The sequence below is a fragment of the Scophthalmus maximus genome, chromosome 16 (assembly GCF_022379125.1).
Source record: "Scophthalmus maximus strain ysfricsl-2021 chromosome 16, ASM2237912v1, whole genome shotgun sequence".
NCBI classification, from domain to species: Eukaryota; Metazoa; Chordata; class Actinopteri; order Pleuronectiformes; family Scophthalmidae; genus Scophthalmus; species Scophthalmus maximus.
This window is the reverse complement of record NC_061530.1, coordinates 5874702-5888930: the sequence shown is the minus strand read 5'-3', so window position 1 is coordinate 5888930 and position 14229 is coordinate 5874702. Positions and strand designations below refer to the sequence as shown.

The 14229-nt window shown below is 42.1% G+C and overlaps 1 protein-coding gene across 1 annotated transcript in view; it reads right to left on the bottom strand.

Annotated features, from left to right (window-relative positions):
• gas7b (growth arrest-specific 7b) overlaps positions 1-14229 on the bottom strand; it is a 55385-nt gene that overhangs the window by 40328 nt on the left and 828 nt on the right. The window lies entirely within an intron of this gene.

The window sequence follows — 14229 nt, the reverse complement described above, 5'->3', positions numbered from 1 at the left end:
GACACTTGTTCTTTTACTATTGTATACATATACTGTATATGAACCGGTTTCCGACAGCACTGAAAATTGTGGACCGTTTTGTGCAAACCGTATTCAACAGGACGTAGCAAACATGGTGACTTAGACGGAGGTCGCGTCCACCTCATGTAACTATATTTAAATATATTTTATACTTTAAATTCAAAGTTGACGAAAAAAACCTTGGTTCTTTGTTGCAGGTAATTACACATATATGAAAACATAGTTATGGACAATATATTCAATTTCTGTGAATAAGTTCTTCTAAATTTGACACACTGTAGCTTTACATAAACTTAAACATTTTGCAGCTGAAGAACTGAGATGAGTGAAATGTTTGTGATGCTACAAAAAAGAAGTAACCAAATACTACACTGGTCTTCATTGGTATAATAAACAGATCCCAGCAATTTCTTCCAGATTACAGACATTTCCCACACACCCTCAAACGCAGGCAGCATCTTATTATGGAAAACAAAATACCTCATGGTCTCTCTATTTCAGTGACACTGGCTCGCTGCCTGGAAAACGGAGAATAATATGTTAAATTCCCTTGGAAAATGCCTTTAAATAAATAACCAGGCCTTTTTTTTTTTCATCTTAAGGTCCATTGGAGAATAACAGTGTAGTAAACTTGGGAATGAACTTTTCACCTGTTTTCAACAGCCGCAGCTGAGACCAGGAGTAAAGATTCTGCTTGTTCCTACTTAACAGACTTTTAAAGAAGTTTAAACTTGAGGCTTCTTTTTAACTTCTAAAGAAAATGTGTAATTTACTTAACATCGGGAGACGTAAGATTGAGACAGGATGCTCACTTTGAAAAACTGGCTTAATTTAAATGTCAGGAAAAGAGAAATTATTCTTTTTTTATGACTGCATCCTGATATTTAAATGAGTTTATAAATAAACATAACTCATGAGTATCATGTCATTTATTTTTTTCAAATCCCTGGGATAACCTCGGCTTGCTGTAACATAGAGAACGAACCGATGAAGTTCAATCTCCCAGTGGCACCAGAGAATCAATTGTCTGTGGCAGAAAAGATTCTGAGCAGTTTCCACCGTTGAGCAACGATGTCTTTAGCACAGATCTTCCGGCCGAGTAACAAATCCCTCCGTCTGCTGTCGGCAGGATTGCACCGTCGCAACGCAGACAATAATTGTCCTGAAAAGGTGAGTCATCAGATGCAACTGTTGCCGTCTGAGATCACATGGCTTGTGAAATACTGGTCACCCACACACTGGCTGTGTGGAGGAGGACGAATGTGCAGCCTCAGTGGTCCAGAGTTTCAACAGACTGGATTATTGGCCAGGACTAACACTGAGCTGTCCTCACACATGCCTGAGTGACTCAGTACCTCCTGACTTGTGACAGGGCGTGTGCGCATATGTGTGTCGTACACCGTAACTGTGTGAAAAGTTTTTTGCCACGTCTCGTTCGCCAAGTGTGTGTGAAGTGAACCTGACCTCTGCTGAGCCCTGTGGAAACATCTGGATCTGGGAAGAGGGACAGTCAGTAAGGGGTCAAGGTCTGTCAGAGCATCTATTCAGTTTCCAGATAGAGAAATCCAAAGACACAACGTTTCCTGAACACAAGGTGAAAATGTGAAAAATATCAATATCTCAAGGAATTTAATTCATATTTGACAAATTGAATCCTCCGTCATTTAAGCCCAGAGCGAAGCAGAAGGTAAGAATGTGGAGGTTTAGGTTGTAGAGCAACTGATTTTTCATATGAACTCACAGACCTGCCTTTAATATTTGGCTTTTTATTATTTTATTTTTAAGCTACCAGGGAGACAATGCAATCAAGCAAGTACAGTTGGGGTAACAGTTTAAAACTTCTCAATGGAGGGGATCCAGACGTAGAGATGCTACCTGTACTAGTTTGAATTGCCTATGAAGTTGAATTTGACGACGTGATTCTGACTGTTGACATCGTCAGGGACAAAAATGAGCACCGGGTGCAACATTTTGCCATTTTGTGCCGAAGGGCTGTCACTTCTCAATCAAGTTGAGAGGTGAAATTCAAACCAACGTGTAATTTGTTGAAATTAAATTGAACGCAACCCACAAAACCGGACCTTAAACTATTTTGACAAATTAACACTTCTGCTGCTCAACAGCAACCAAGCATTACCGTAGGGCACTTGCCATGAAGTCATAAACAGCCTTAACTTCATCCACTATTTACTGTGTGGTGTTGAATGGAAAAATGCTTTCGCACATCACTTCTCAGATGGTTTTCTGTTGGGCTGATGGAGGAAGAGGTGGTTTTTTTGGGGGTTTTAACAAGGCAAAAAGTGTTTGAGTGGCACCTGCATTTTAAAGAAGGACAGTTCTGTATTCCTGTGTAGCACGACGTGGCGATATCTGGGACCTGATAAAAAAAAAAATACTTGTGTCCTAATGACAGCTGTTAGTGAAGTGAAAGAGGAATGATGTTGGTGCTGTCATGTGGAACAAAGGTCAGTCCCTGGCAATTTGTGAAGATCCCCTACTGAGGGCATGACACATGAGTCAGAAAACATATGCAAGGTTTAACCGTTTCAAACCTTTTGGTTCTGGATATTAATTCCTCCCAGTTTGAAGTTCCCCAAGTAATTAATCGATTAGGTTCTACTTTAGTCCCTACCGAAGATATAAAAAAAAATACAAATGAGGCCCAAGAGCTGACCACAATATGTTCTCAGTGCAAACCTCATCATGCGCTCTCTCCATTTAGATCTTTCCTGAAAAATATAAGTGCCCTGTTTGTGCAATTTGAAGACATTTCATACTCTATAACAAATTCCAGCTGCACACATACTGGAGCAGAGCTGTAAACAGCCATAAGCACACAGCCATGTTCATGATGAGATGCAGACAGAGAACATGGGGCATCTCTTGTCGGGAGCTTCTACTGAAATAACAGCGGTGGTACACAGTGGATACTGTGACGTTCTCGCCCTGCTCGCTGCCTCGTCGTCAGGAACAGAGGTGCGACGGACAGGGGAAGTGTCTGTTTCCTATTATTCACTCGTAAATGCCCCCACCTTCCCTTTCTGGGGCAACACTGTCATAGCTGCACAACCTGGGTTACTGGGAAGTTCACACACAACTGCTGATGCTAGTGCCTGAGCGAAAAGGGGACGCAGATGCCCAATCATCACCAACACCCAAGGGCAAATGGTGATGCACAAATGCAACACTGGTTTAGAACTAAGTGTCAGCCGCAACAACTAATAATGCTTAATAAATATCTGAGGCCTGTTGAATCTCCAGTTATGAGAGAGAGGTCAGGTTGTCCAGTAAGCACGGAGCTCTATGGATTACTCAAACAATGAATTATTTCGAAACAATTAATTTTACTTACTTAATTTTTACCAGTCTGTTCCATTTTGGACTGTAGTATTCTAAATAGGCACATTTCATTTAAGCAATGACAAATGTGTGCTATTTTCTAAACAAGAACAACCATGTTCATTCCTTTCTTTTTTTAAATTATTTTTTCCCCCATCTGAATCATAAATTTGATGTGGTTGAGAGTCACTGCAGTAAATGACTGTTTGCTGCATGTGAATACCAACGCATTGACTTGTGCCCATAAACAACAACAAAATATGAGCAATGCAATGTCAAACGCATCCAGGTCCGGCCCCCTCACAGTGACAGTATGCTCGCACAAATGCAAAATTGACAAAACCTATTAAGAAAAAAACAAAGCCAAAGTCAACATGGTCTTACATGAGAACAAAATAGCAAATATAACCTATTTTTCCTTAACTTTAAATAACATGCAGTTTAAGATATGCTCAATATGGAAATGCATGTGGAACATCATGGTGTCAGTAAAAGGGAACTTTGGACTGTGGCATTACTACATTAGGCATGTGATTGGTTCGGTGTATGTCACTAAAGAAAGATGGTTTTCTTGGTTGTCAGTATGGAGAGTATCTGTGTCCTAGAAATACATAACCCATAATGATAGACATTTCATATATAAGCACTGTCTACCAATTTACTTACATAGTGATAAAGCCTACGGCTAATGAATTTAAGATGATATTAATGTAAGTCACATCTTTAATGTGATGGTTAAGCTCATTTATGGACTTTTATACCTGATGGACGTCTCAGGAGAAATTGGTAATGATATAAGTGTTTTACATCTGTGCATCCTGATTTGGTTGATTAATAAATTAAGAGGATACGGTGCAAGTTTTGATGAGAATAAGAAAAGTCCGGTTAAAACAGTTTAGGTTATTCAGCTTTAATAAAAACCTTATTGCCTCTGGATTATGAGCTGTATTTATTGACGTGTGGTTTATTTGTTCAGCAGCTTCAGTCCTATATCTCAGTATTGGTGTCAAGATCCCTCCAGTGACCCGTCCAAAAACAAGGGCATGCTAACAAATAGACTCCCGCATAAACTCGAGACTAGGTAAATCTCATCAACACTGTTATTGAAATGCCCCAGTGGAGACGGTGACACTGACCTGTTGCCCAAGAGTTCTGAGCTGCCGACCCTCTGGGATCACTCAGCAATAGTTTAGGCTTCGTGTGCGAAATACAGCAGGGCAGACATGTCTCAAAATGAGCAGAATGTTTGTTAAGATGTGGCAAAACTGAGCGGCAGTGAGTGGAGGAGCTAGAATGAAGTAGTCCTCGGAGGGAGACGAGGGGAGAGGGAAAGCGAGGGACGGGGGCTGCGGACCATATCTTTATTTGGGAGACATTGTTTTGGTTTGGGCAGATGTGGGAGCCTGAAGCGAAGCCACATTCCCAGATGGAGAGACACTTCAGACACTCAGGCGAGGAGGAGGGGGAAGGATGCACATGCGTGTTTAAGCATGTAGTCAGTCACACATAGATATGGCGCATGGACGTTTTGCTCACACAAACTGACATTATTGTCTGCTGGATGCCGGAGCACTTGCTGCATGCGTCTTTGTGTGTGCATGAGCAGGCTGGAGTGGCCCGCACAGGCCAACAAAGAATGTTTTGTCACATCCCGCCCCCTCCACTATGTGAATATTTCGAGGCCTTGTTTCTCCTCTGAGCTCCGACTTCAGCCATACAGACGGCGTGACCAAGACAGGACCACGGTGACATGCACTGCGCATATGACGGAGCGTGCTCGCCAGTGTGCAGGTCTGATTTCCCCAGGCCTGCTTATATTCTCAGTATCCGATATTGCATCTTGTCAATCCACTGTTCTGCTTAACCACTCGGGCACTGAACTCACTGATTCTTTCCACAGCATCTTACGTTTCTCGCTGTGAGCACTTAATAGACATTGTGGGACAGAGCAGTAAAGGATGACGGCTTCACAGGGCCAGTTAAGCACACTTTTGCAACACCCAAAGTCGTAGTTGTATCTATGTCAGTTCAGGGTTTAGCTTAAAGCAAACAGTCCTTCCCCCAAAACATGTCTGCCTATTTTAAAGAGATGCAGCTTCCTTTCTTGAACGTGCATGCCAGTGGTTAAGACTGTGTATACACTGTTGTGAAATACCAACTGGTAGACTTCTGCGGTTGTGATTGATCTGGGTTTTTACCACCTGATCTAGATTTCCCCTCCAAACATCCCATGTGGCAACCATTCTTCTCGAGAAGAAAAAAAGCCAGCCTGGTGTAAGTTATGAGTCACATGCTTTAATGTATTTGATATTTGGATTGCTGTTCATCTGCAGATTAATAGATACAGTACTCACACATGAGCACACAGCTTTCGCAGATGTTCTAGCTCTGCCTGGTTTCATCTGCATGTGAACTCCTGGACCAGTTTACAGCTGAGTGTGAAGCAGCCAAAATGAGAGTCAGCATCTTCAAGTGTGAGGCCACATTGCCCTGCCAGAAAATGGTGGATTGTTCCCCTTTGGCTCAGGAATAAAGATGTTAAAGATCAAATTTAAGTAATGTGGGAGTCCTACGGTCATGGTGGAAGAAGGAGCGAAACATGCAGGCTTCTGCACAACTGCGTGGTGTTCTACTACACAGGGGCATTATAAGGTGAGCAGGCAATGGTTCAAATGTTCACTGACGGTAGGCTTTCCAACAGCAACCAACTACTTTTGAACCAGAGCCCAAAACACCTCCAAGTCTGAAGTTTGGAACTAGTAGCTGCCCAAAGCGAAAGACTTCACAACGAGATCTCGGGGGTCTTGTTCACAAGTGAGGGTAGGGTGGTTTGGTGCAGCGTTTGGCAATAATGTGGGCGTTGTATCGTACTGTTCACCAAATGAATGAGATTGCAGATACAGGCAACGAAGATGGGTTTCCTTTGGGGTTGTCTCCGCACACCCTTAGGCCACATTCAGACCTACTTTACGCATGTGTGAAAAAAATGTAGGTCCCTTAGTAATCAACTCAACCAATGAGTTTATATTTTCGCCCATGCCGGTTGGTTGGTTGGGTTTCAGCACAATTAGACAAAGTGCTGAACGGAATTCCACAAAACTTTAGTGGAAGGATGTTACATGGGCTAAGGAGGAACCCCTTACCTATTGGTACAGATACAGACAAAGGCGTGGATCCATTTGTTTTCACCCTTTTATCATAGATATGAGAGATAGAGATGGGCCTGTTTTTTTTCATGCTCACCAACTACCCAGGGATCAATCCATCCATCTTGATGAAGAACAACAGGCACATTTACGGCACTGATATCTATGAGTTTTTGCAGTTTGGTGCAGCTTGATGGACTTTAAAGGGGACTGTTGGGCCTTGGCGGAGGTATGCGCTCTACTGAGTGCCATTCTAGTTTTAATTGAGCCAGTTCGCCGACGCAGCAGGGGTGCCAAAGTGGGTGGCTCCTGCAGAACAACCCAGGGTCAACTGGGATAAAAGTTAAACCGGGATCAGCCTTTGCTGCAATGTGTCAACCGGCTTTGTAACGTGAATTTCGTCAGTGTTTGTTTAACTCAAGATCATTGCTATGAAAAATTAAAAAGTTGCCACCCTGAGTTATTAAATACTGTCTGTGAGCATTACAAATTGTTGTGGAGGGTTTTGCTCTCGGATATAACCTTTTACCACATTAATGTGTTACTTAGATTTGACTCCCTTGATCTCCCCGGTAAAACAACACACATCCTCTTACACAACCCCTTGCACTGTTTTAACGCAGGTCTGTAAGCAGCCTTAAAGTGTAACCACTGCTCCATTGCATTTCATTGAGTCAGTTGAAGTAAATTAGTAGCTAAGCAGGAAGCATCACAGAGTCACATGAGTCGCACTGTAGGTATTCCAGACGGCTGCAACTGGGTGGAGATCCTGAGATATACCCAGAAAAAACTCTGGAGGTATAATATATAACCCATCTGCCCAGGGAATGCCTATCCTGATACCACCATGACCCGCAGAAATATGGATGGATTGATGCGCACATTTTCTCAAAGAAAAAGGCATTAAGCAAGAATTGTGTTCAAAGCATTCAAAACATATTAATTAAAGACGCAGTGAATTCGAGAGTCAAGCCCGGTGTCTGAATGAACAACTGAAGATCCAGAGAAATATAGCAATTGACCAACGCAACAAAAAAAAGCAGTGCCTCCAATGAGGCCTGGACATGCCCTTAAAACGAATAATCAACGATGGGAGACACACACTTGATGTACTACTCACTCTCACCACCCACGCCTGGTTTCCATGCGGGCGCTCTCCTGAATTAGCAGGCATGATCATTTGCTCAGATCCAATTTATTTCACACAGTGCTGTTACTCAAAGTCCTCAGCTCAGCTCGGCCCAACAGAGATTAATACAAATGGGTGGAAGGCTGTGGATTTTTTTGTCACTTGATCAGGTCTCTTTTTGTTCCCCCTTGCTTAAAATAGTAACCTCTGCCACTCTTACCTATATATCGTCACAAATTTGCTTTATTATATTAACTTACTTCAAACGTCCCTAAACTGACCTGGTGCTACAGCAGACTTTTTTGAGCATTTCTACTTCCCATTACCCGTTGCTATGTAGTGAGTCTCAAAACAGCGAGTAACTACGGCCCTCCGTGACAGCACAGCTGGTGGATGTGTGAAAACCTCAAATCTATTCTTCAGTGTCAAAACAAACACAAGATCGTGGTTAACAAGGTGCTGTCAGAGATGGCACAGTGGGTGATTCTCAGTCATTCAGATATTTCAGAGCTCCACACACACTGAGAGAAATGACTACATTTTGATATATGACGTCAGCACAGGAGGGCTGCCGTTAGTTTTCCAGCGTGCAGGGGAAGCACCTGGCTGTGGGTTGGAGGCCTACACCTCAGCGACGGTGTGACCCCCGAATTCCACTTACAGGGATTTACCAGGCTAAATCAGAATCTCAACCTCCGCTTGAAGACCCCCCCCCACACCCAAACTCCACGACACTGACTCTCACTTCTACAATTTCATAATAAACACAGCTGACACTCTACCAGCAGAAGCATTAGGGAGACAAAGTGGGTCTCAGTAATCTGCAGCCATTTGCAAATTGCTTACAGTAGTTCCCCTGGCTGCACGGAGACATAATGGCACACAGCAAATTGTACTATAAAAGCAACTTGCACTGGCATATTTTATCCATATGAAGGAATGGGGGGGGGGGGGTCCCCTCCAGATGCCCCCAGGCAAGCCCAGCTGCAGGGCCTTACAGAACATGTTAACTGCCCCTGTTGATATTTCCAACTAGTATATGTTACTAAAATATGTAGGGGTGGGCAACATGATCTATGGTATTTTTTTTTTTATGGAGACTGTAATATACAAGTTTTACCAAATTAAAAAGGATATTCCACGCAAAACATACCTCTACCTCTTTTCACTCAATTGGAAACAATGATTTTTTTTTAAAAAGTAGGCCTACATGTGATTTGGGAGCCTTTTCCATTGTGTTGGCAGGTTAATATATGTAGCATGAATCATTCTCAGAATGAGTAGTAACAGCCCGGCTGTGAGTGTTGCTCTGAGCTGTGAGTGAACTGTATTGCTGAGCCACGTGGATCTGAACAAAATGGAATATTTGGAAAAGAGGTATTTTAAGGTTCGCTGATGTTTTACTATTTCACATCTAAATTGAAGGTGCCACGTCTTTTCACATCATGATCTGACATACCATCAATTATACCTGCCAAACTGGGATTTACTTTTCTCTTAAAAGAATTTCAAGAAGTATTTAGTCCAAACTGAGTTGAAAAATAGTACGAAATTATTTTCATTATTAATTAATTGGCAAATGATTTTTTACTTATAAAAAAAACGAATTATTTGGTGTGCTAAGTGTCAGGAAATGAAGGAAAATATCACCATTTCTGACAGCACAACTTGTTGTGTACAGATCGTTTGCTTTGTCCATCCAACTGTCCAAAACCCAATGATATTCAACGTACAATCACAGAGGACTGAAAATAACAATATTCACTGAATAAAATTGACTTTTATGAATGATCAGAGTTGCTAGTTTCAGCTCACAATAAAAGTTTTAAAATCCTACAGGGAAAAAATTTGTTTAAAAATTGTATTCACTAAGTCAACTTGTTAATTCCAAATTATGACAGTGAGTACTATTATGAGATGGCAGGCTAATAGCAAACAGCAACATATATTTCTGACTTGGCATGTCAAACGTTTGACCAATTCCATCTATCCATTTTGGGCAAAGGTCGTGCAGACAAGCAGTTATCTTTATCAGCTAATACAGGCTTTATGCCTCGTGTGGATTTAGTCATACAGTGCAGAATCCATAAGATAATTACTGTATGATGCCAGGTGTCTTTGAGGAACCTGCCACGGTTGATCCACTGAAAAGTAGCAACCAGGTGGCAGTCAGTGAGCACAAAACTCTGCACCCAAACCATCGGCCCTATCACATAAATCCTCAGTAATTTATTGACCCAGCAAAACAACCTTCAATGGTATCAAATTTCTATTTGTTTCAGAGTTCTTACTTCAAAATAGAAGCTGAAGAATGGCAAAAAGAGTTGTCCTTCGGTCCAAGGACAACATTTCACGAAAATCCAATTACATCTGAGGCATCCTTCTTTCAGAGAAAAAAAATGCCCTCTTTGACGTGTTAAAAGACGGAAAATGGCAGTAAGACATTACTCCATGGAATGATGGAGTAATAACACGGAGCCAGACATAAAAAATATATATTTAAACATCTGTTAGGTAACAGTGATGACAAGCTCCAAACACCACAGGGTGGCTGAGAAATTGTCTTCAAGCCAGCAGGTTGATTAAAAGACCAAATCAATCCAATAAAAGCACTCCACTCGGTTTTGGTCAATATCTTCCATTCAGCTGCTCTAGGTGACGTCATGGTGTCATCGGGCAGAAACCCATAGTAACCAAGCCATCACTTAGGACTCTGTGATGACGATGACGATGATGATGATGCTTTTACCCACTTTTGTTCTCAGTGCTTTTCTTTTCATTTCCTCCTCATTAGGTGAACAGTGAGGGACTAATGAGCCAAACACCGACATCACTCGCTGTCATTTATGACTCATGGTGCTCAGGCCCTGTTGGTTAATCCATACAGGAATACAATATTCAGCAAGATATGAGACATGAGATAACCGTTCAAACTGTAGAGTCTCACTTTTAAAATCTCATTCTACATCTACTATCCACTGAGAAAAAGGCAGGGGGTTCTCTCTCAAATACCTTGAAAGAGACACCAAGGACGGTGACTGAACCGAGCTCTCCCGTCAGCCGATAACTGCGCAAAAATCTAGAGCTGCAACAGTTAATCGACCACTAAATGAATCGCCAACTATTTTGATAATCGGTTTAAGTGTTTTTTTTATGAAAAACAGTAAAAATTCTATGATATCAGCCTTTATAAATGGATATTTAATTGAATATTTTCTGGTTTCCTTGCTTTTCTATGACAGCGAACTAAATATCTTTGGTGTGGGGACAAAAACAAAACCTCATCCTGTGGTTTTGGGAAACACGATTGACATTTTTCACCATTTTATATCATTTTTTGGACCAAACAACATATCAATTGATTGGAGAAAATAATCCACACGTTAATCGATAATGAAACTAAACGTTAGTTGCAGCCTTACAAAAATCCTCATATTCTAACACTTAACTCTACTTCTTTTTCTTTTTTTTTACACAGTTATATCCAAGCCATTTTAAGGCCATACTGGGATTTTTTTTCACAAAAAATAGATTGTGTATAGGATATGTCATTTTGAGGAACAAATATTAGTATTTAGGAGGTTAATCAATGCCAGGAGAGGAACTTAAAGTGCAGCGCTGGAGTCAAAAAGTGGTTAACCTAGCTTAGTGGGAGGCATTGGGAGAAAACTAGCCTCTCCAAAGGTTTAAAAATGATGCCAAAGCTCAGCAATGGACAGCTCATGTCTTGTTTCTTTAATGCGTACACAAACTCAAGGATAACAAAGAGAATTTCTAAGAGTCATGCAGGACTATTTCCTGCTGCCTCTGGTCTTTATGCTAGGCGTTAAAGACCGTTTAAGTGTATATGCCAAAATGTTTAACTATTTTGCAAAACGATAATAGTGAATTTCTTCAAATTCTGGACTTGTTCTCATAGTTTTGTTCGTAATATCAATTGAGCAGTCGCCACCAGCCTGGTCAGTGAAGAATAGAAAACAAAGGTGAACAGCATGAGTATTACCAGATTTTGTCATCAGACAGCACAAATATTATTAACATTTGGGCTTTAGAATGAAATATGAGCTTGTTTACAGCCTGTCCAATTGTCTGATGGCTTGTCTCTTACTCAGTCTGACAAGGTTATATCGATGACATTGTGGTCTCACATTTTCACAATTGCAATGGCCAGGGCAACGTTACCATAACTGACAACTCCAAAAAAGACTCAAATTTTAATAAACCAAATGACCTCCGTTAAAATGAGTTTGTGTAACTTGTATGGCCACAAGTGAGGTACAATTTATATGATATAATGCACCTACCAACAAGTCCTCCAACTCATACAACGAACTACGACGAAGGTCTGCGCTCTTTAAAATGACCACATACGTCCTAACAAGCTGCTTTAAAAATAGACATATCGGCTCGTATTTTGGTGGGGGCCAGTGTCGCACCTACGTAGTGTGAGGAGAGCACAAGTCAAGAAGAGGTGGAAGAGAGTTGGAGAACCGACCCATGTCCGCTACGCATTAATACGCGATCATAAATTTGCTAACATCAGCCACCATAAGCTACCGGACCATCCCAAATGCCCCCACGAATAAAGGATTATCTTTAGCAGCAAAACCCAAGAGTGTACTAAGCAAGGGGGTTTGTGAGTTGAAAATTTCATTTTTAAGTGGGAGAACTTGTTAATTGTGCCTTGAAAAAAAAGTACAGTCTAACTTTAAAGCAGCACCAAGCGTTGGTCTGTGAGAATCAGCTGGAGGGTGAAGCACCAGGCAGCAACAGGTCCTGAATGAATCATTATGCTCGGAAGAATGAGGCTGTTTGTAGAACAAAGCCACAGCGCTGAGGATGACAACAGAGCCAGACGAGAGCCCCATTGTCAGATGGGCCAGCAATACAAACCCTTGTCTTGGTGATTAACGCATCAGCCCGAATTTATCATCGTTTGTACAGTAATAATATGAAGTGAGGCAACTGAGTTATTGCCCAACAGCCCGAAAGAGCGACGGTGATTTCCTTGCAAAGCCGCTCGGAGTTTCGAGTGAATTACCAGAATGAGGAAATGGAGAAGTGGCCCTTTTGTTCCACTTAGTCCTCCTGCAGCCTCCACAACAGGTCTGAGCAACCTTCCGATTTACACACTCAAGGAAAACTGCAGTTTCCTTATGTGTGATTTGCCTACAGTATGTGATCTTTCCACTCCAGATTAACTCCTGATAATTGTCAAAGTCAAACAGTAAAACGTCATCAACCCAGGAAGGGTTATCAATATATCAAAGCTGATGTCTTCAGCTGTATCGGCATGTATGACATACGAGACAAAAACAAGTCAGAAAAAGTTGTAAAAATCTGCATTACTTTTTATTTTCATTTTTTGGGCATATTTTCTGTATGTATATTTGGAATTCCTTTTTCTCTCTTTAAGTCTACTAAAGTAGTTTGCCAACACAATCTTGACTGAAGGTCCTCTCTTACTAGCTTTTCCTAGAGCTTCCACTTGCTCATGAAGACTCGTGCGGTTTGCCTGGTGGAACAGGTAAAGCTGACCGGTCAATGCCGACAAATTCAATCAACGAGCAACCACAGTCACCACTATGTCATTTCCTTCTCCCCCCCCCCCCCCCGGTTATTTTTACACAAACCCAGGGAACAGGAAAGGTGGGTGCTGCGAATTAGCATCTGAACCCGCAACACCACAAACAAGCTGCAGACCGCAGAGACTCGACTTGTGATAAAAACAGACACCAAGATCAGATCAGCACGCTGCTGCTGCTGCTGCTTGTTTTGGTCTATCTCCAATTATCTAGCTTTGCATCTGTGCCTCATCAAAGAAAAAGAAAGGAGGCATCGCACCCATCGGAAGGATTAGTGTGAGTTCAGTTGACGGAGTTCACTCCGTTGTCATGGAGATTATAGCACAACCACAACGCCTGATTTTTTTGGGAGGCCAATATTGACATTTGAGATATTGCAGTTTCAGTGCTGGTGTTGTGATATTCCGGCAGGTATTGTATCATAGTGTCGTGATAGGACTACGGGGAACGCGGCGGCGGCCGATCAAATACTTGCAAGCTCCCATTCCGAGGAGATCACCTTGTGACGTGAACACTATTACGACTGTTTGCCTTCGCGATCGCCACGGCAAAAGATAGAGAAGTTGCCACGCCACATAGCAACCCACCACGCTGTGTTCCAAAAGCCTTCAGATTCCTAGAGAAGTTTGTTGAACGGGACTTCCCGCATCATATTTTAATGTCTAAATGGTACCTGAGGCATCTAAAAATCAGCATGAGCCCAGAACCGGGGACACGTTACTCTGCTGTCACCGGGGCCTCAAATCATGCCTCTTGTATGTATGTATGTCGTCCCCCCCCCCCCCGATATTAAATTCCCACAGCCAAACATGCTGGAGTCAAAAGAAAGACAGACAGAAAAAAATGTGAGAGATATTCTGTGAGTTTCTGAATTCACTTGGGCGTTAGAAAGAAGAAGGGGGAGGCTGCTGGGCGCTGGGTGGGGATGGGAGGAGCTGACCACGGAGAGAGAGGGGGTGAGAGAGCAGAATGCCCAGTGCATTCAGGCGCACCGACAGGAGACCTGAGT